Here is a 5,757-nt window from a genome sequence, read left to right as displayed (position 1 = left end):
TGATGGCCCACCGTAACTCTCCCATCATACTAGGAACCATCATCCCGAGTAGGAGAGTCTTCATCACCCACTTGGCCTCCATCCTTCTTATTCTGGAGTTGTGAAGGAGCTCTTCGAGTGAGTCTTTCAGGGATCCACAGGGGGTTTTCTTCCTCCTGTGGAAAAACACACACAGCTCCCCTGGATCTTATAAGAATAGGATCCGGGCCTTTCCAGAGATCAGTCAAGACATCTTTCCATTTTACCATTTCTTTTGGCCTATCAGGCTCTAAACTGTGGCGATCAGCCGCAGTGTGGCCTTGGGCATCACAGTTCAAGAAATTAAGGGTAAAAAGTGCCATGGATACAGCAACTCTTGGTACCGAGGGTAGAACATCCTCAATACTCCCCTTTTGTTTAATCAGATATGATTTGAGTGTACGATGGGCACGTTCCACAATGCCCTGTCCTTGAGGGTTATAAGGTAGGCCAGTTAGATGGGTAACATCCATTTGCCGACAAAACTGTCGGAATTTTTGAGAGGTATATGCTGGTCCATTGTCTGTTTTTAAAATTCTGGGTTTTCCCCAAGCACTCCAGGCCTCAAGGCAATGTTGAATCACATATGAGGCCTTTTCCCCTGTTAGGGGTGTGGCAAACATTACGCCAGAACAGGTGTCAACAGAAACATGAACATATTGAAGCCTTCCAAAAGAGGGAATATGAGTAACATCCATCTGCCACATCTGCAATGGTCTAATGCCACGTGGGTTTATTCCCATGTGGGGAGTAGGTAAGAATTCGCAGCAATTCTGGCATTGAGTAACAATTTCCCTAGCCTCTTTCCTGGATAGAGCAAAACGACGGCGCAAGGTCTCAGCCGTCACATGAAAGCGCTTATGGAATTCTTTTGCTGCTTGTGCATGGGTAGACAAGGCAGCGGCCACCAGCTTTGTAGCCTTGTCCGCTAAGTCATTCCCTAAGGACATGGGACCTGGGAGTCCAGAATGTGCTCGGACATGGGTAATGAAAACAGGAAATCTCCTATTTAACAAGGCAGCTTGTATCTTCTGAAAGATGTTAGCAACTCTGCTGGAGGATCTTATTATTCCAGCTATCTCAAGGAGATTAACTGCATTAACCACATAAGAGGAATCTGATACAATATTGAGGGGTCCTGGAAAAGCCTCAAGAACCTCCAGTACTATCAGACATTCTACAACTTGAGGTGAAGTTTCATTATATTGTTTAGATATAACCCTATCCTTGACCACATAAGCTCCCATACCAGTTTTTGATCCATCAGTGTACACCACAGTCCCATCTGGGAGTGGGTCTTTAGCTGTCACTTGTGGAAACACTATAGCCTGGTTTAGGGCAAACTGTAAAATTGGATGCTTTGGAAAATGATTATCAATTTGTCCTGAAAAGGAAGTAACTAAAACTGCCCAATCACTAGATGTGGCTGCCAAGGTCTGAACTTGTGCAGCAGTATAAGGCACAATCAAGGAATCAGGATCCCTGCCAAAATGTGTAACAGCTGCTTTTATTCCGCGAAGCACGAGCTGTGCAACAGCATCAGGGTACCAGTCAATAATCTTAGCAGGGGAAGCATTTGGATGAATCCAAAGTAATGGTCCATGTTGCCACAGGACTGCAGTTGGCAATTGAGCTGTCTTAAAAACACACAGATTAAAAGGTAGTGACTCCTCAATTCGTTGTAATTGTGCTTCCTGTAAGGCCTCTTCCACCATCTGTAAGGCTCGGTGGGCGGCAGGGGTAAATTTTCTGGGTGAGGAGATATGAGGCTCACCCTCCAGGAGATCGAAGAGGGGTTTTAGATCAGCAGATGGAATTTTTAAAAAGGGCCTCAACCAATTTATATCTCCCAGAAGTTTCTGAAAATCATTTAATGTTTGTAAGTGGTCTTTGCGAATTTCTATTTTCTGAGGAACTATATTTTTGGGAGTAATCTTTGAGCCCAAAAAGAGGCCTGTATCTGCAATTTGAACCTTTTCTGAGGCAATCTCTAATCCCCACTGTTTTAATTCAGCCACCAGCATGGGAAAAGCCTTTTGTAAAACATCTAACTCTTTGTGACAAATAAGAATATCGTCCATATAATGGATAACGATTAAAGATGTAAATTGCTTCCTAATTGGCTCCAAAGCCTCCTGCACATATAGCTGACATATTGTTGGGCTATTGGCCATGCCTTGCGGCAGTACCTTCCACTGAAATCTCTTGTCTGGTTCCATATGATTAAGAGAAGGGATAGTGAAGGCAAACCTTGGTCTATCCCGTGGGTAAAGTGGAATAGAGAAGAAACAATCCTTAATATCTATAATAATAAGCTTCCAATCTTGAGGAAGTGCAGAAAGCAAAGGAAGGCCTCTTTGAACAGGGCCAAAAAGATGCATCTGATTGTTAATGGCCCGCAGGTCGTGGAGTAATCTCCACTTCCCAGATTTCTTCTTAATAACAAAAATTGGTGTATTCCATGGGGAGGTAGAAGGCTCTAGATGCCCCAGCCGTTCCTGTTCTTGCACTAATCTTGTGACAGCCTCTAATTTTTCAGAGGATAGAGGCCATTGAGAGACCCATAACGGCTCCTCTGTTTTCCATGGTATGGGTCGTGAAGCCTCAACGGCCCCTAAATAAAACCCAGTCCTTTTCTACCCCGATTTCCGTGTTGTGTAATGGGTTTTATTCTGCCTTGTTCTTGCCTACCCAAGCCTCTACCATTTGTATACCCCATCTTTGCCATAATGGCTGATGCCTGGGGGAGTATTCATTAGTTAGGGTCATGCCCATGGCTTGTAACACATCTCGTCCCCATAAATTTACAGGGAGTGGCAACACATAGGGGGTAAAACATCCCTGTTTGCCTTCAGCATCCCGCCAGGTTAAGGCTGAGGCACTGATGGCAGGAGAGGACTGGTATCCAAGACCTTGTAGAGAATGAGATGAAACAACAGTGGGCCAAGACTTCGGCCACCAATGGAGTGAAATAATGCTTTTGTCTGCTCCCGAATCCATTATCCCTTCAAATTCTTTTCCATTAATTAACAATTTTATTGTAGGTCTCTCATTTAGGGGTATAGCCAGATAGGCTGAATCACTTCCAGAAGATCCCATAGCCCTTTTTTGTAAAGTGTAGGTTTCTCCATCCCCGAGGGAGGGCAGCAACACCAGTTGTGCAATTCTATCTCCCTGCTTTATAGAAAATACACCCCGAGGGCTAGAACAGAGAACTTGAATCTCCTCTTTATGATATGGGTCAACAATCCCAGGATATATAATGAGTCCCTGTAAAGTTAAGGAGCCACGGCCCAGAATAAGCCCAATGGTGGCAGGGGGCAAAGGTCCAGGGAATGGACTGGGACCGGTTGAACATTCATTTGGGGCATGAGTAAGAAGTTGGAGGCGGCACGCAAGTCCATTCCGGAGGTTCCTCGGAAACCTCTACTTCCTCTTGATTGCTTTTCTGAAATTGGTTCCCATATTTCTGAGGGCCCTGGGACCATGGGCCCCGTGACCCGTTTTTTGATTGGGGTACCTTGGATTCTTCAATAGGGGGCAGAAGCCTCCCTTTTACATCCCGGACTGACCTGCATTCGCTAGCCCTATGATAACCTTTACCACAACGATAGCAAAGCTTCGATTCTCTTGTTCTTTCAGGGGCTTGACAATCTTTCTTAAGGTGCCCCATTCTCCCACAATTAAAACAAGCTTTGCGATTAGATAAATCTCTATACCTGTGCGTTTGTAAAATGGCGGCAGCTAGTCCTGCATTGGTTAGGGGTCCCCCAGCTCCCTGCACACTCTGAGCCAATCTTGTAAACCTTTGCTTTTGCGAGGGCGATAGCCGCTCGACATTCCTGGGTTGCTTGTTCATAGACAAGTTGCTCAATCAGGGGCATAGCTTGTTCTGAATCACCAAAGATGCGACTGGCGGCCTCTGTCATTCTGGCCACAAAGTCTGAAAATGGCTCTTGGGGTCCTTGGACAATCTTTGTAAGGTGTCCACTGGACTCTCCCCTTTTTGTGAGGGCCTTCCATGCTTTAATAGTGGCGGCCGACACCTGACCATAGACGCCCCAGATGTAGTTGGTTTGATTAAGGGCATGTTGACCCTGACCTGTCAGCATTTCAAATGTCCACTGCCTCTGATTCTCATCTTCAGCCGTGGCATTAACTCTAGCTTGTGCCTGGGCTGCATCATACCAGAGAGCCTTCCATTCCATGTATTGTCCCATGTTGGGAAGCACTGCTTTCACTGTCGTTTGCCAGTCAGTGGGAGTCATGGCAAAATTAGCAAGCCTTTCCACCTGTAATGTGGTAAAGTTAGCATTGACCCCATAATTACGAACGGATTCGGCCAATTCTTTAATTTGATTGTAATCTACGGGGGTATGTACTCTTCCGCCTTCCACATTCTCGAATACTGGAAAAGCCATTTGTATTTTTCTCCGTTCCTCTAAAGGTAAAAAGGAGTCAGTACCAGTATTCAGCCGAAGCTCATATGGCAGAGGCGCTGAGGGGCGTGAGCCCGCCGGATTTATAGGCGGTGGCCTCACATTCATTTTTGTTTTCAGTGGCCGGTGTCTATCAGGGTGATATCTTTTTCCTCATACCGTGCCACCTCCCCCTCTAGACCACCTTCTTCGCTAGAATCCAGAGTGTCAGAATCAGAATTATCTAGCTCCAAGGCTTCTAGCTCTACTGCAGGGTATAGACTAGATTCTGGCTTTTTCTTTTTCTTAGATTTGTTAAGGGGTGAATGATAACTCCCTTCTTTCTCTCCCCCTTTCTTAACTTCCTGGGGAGGGCCTTTTTTCTTAGACATGTCTTTTCTTTTGCGAGCTCCCATTCTCTCACTCCGTTCAGTTTCTGACATGCTATCCTGAACTTCCTCTAAGGTTCCCTGACTTTCTATTATAGCAGGGTGACAGGCCTCATCCTCCAAGCAGTTTTTAACTAGCTTCCAAATGGCTTTGGTACCTAAGCAGAGATCTCCTTCTGCATGCTTCCTGTCTAGTTCTTTACCTAGCTTGTTCCATGAGGCCACAGTGAGGGACCCGGAACAAGCATACCATGGTGCCACTCTATCTACCTCCTTCACAAAATTTTGAAGTGTTCGTGGTGCAATTTTAAGATCTCTTTGTTTTAGCACAGTCTGTAAGGCTGTAACCACTGACTGTGACGACCCCATCGCGCTGACAGCTTATCTAAAAACGCGCTCAACTCCGTTACCAGACTGACAGCACCAGACTGACAGCACCAGACTGACAGCACCAGACTGACAGCGCCAGATGGACAGCGCCAGATGGACAGCGCCAGATGGACAGCGCCAGATGGACAGCGCCAGATGGACAGCGCCAGACGGACAGCGCCGTTCTGTCAGCACCAGCCACGATGAAGGAGAAGGACAAACAGGACTAGCACCAAAGCCTCCACTGACCCGTCCCACGGTGATGACAAACTAAGGCCAAAGTCGAGAAAAGGGTTGTTCAGGATAAAGCATACCTCTCTGAACCTACGTCCCTGCAGTTCTGAATCCGCCCCGTTTTCCGAGGGGTCTCCCGCGGCGCCGGCGATGTTGAAGAGTTCCCGGGTTTCGGCACCAGATGTCCCGCGCTACCGTCTCGCCAGCAAGAACGACGCAGAACACTCGGATCCTTCTGCAGTAAAGCTTTAATGCATCTTGAGAGATAGATGATCAGCTTCTTAGAGGGAGACCCCAAGCTAAGAAACCCAGCCCCTTATATAAGCCTA

Source organism: Mesocricetus auratus, unplaced genomic scaffold (genome assembly GCF_017639785.1).
Source record: "Mesocricetus auratus isolate SY011 unplaced genomic scaffold, BCM_Maur_2.0 contig_3929_pilon_obj, whole genome shotgun sequence".
In the NCBI taxonomy this organism is placed as follows: Eukaryota; Metazoa; Chordata; class Mammalia; order Rodentia; family Cricetidae; genus Mesocricetus; species Mesocricetus auratus.
Note: the sequence above shows the minus strand (reverse complement) of the source record.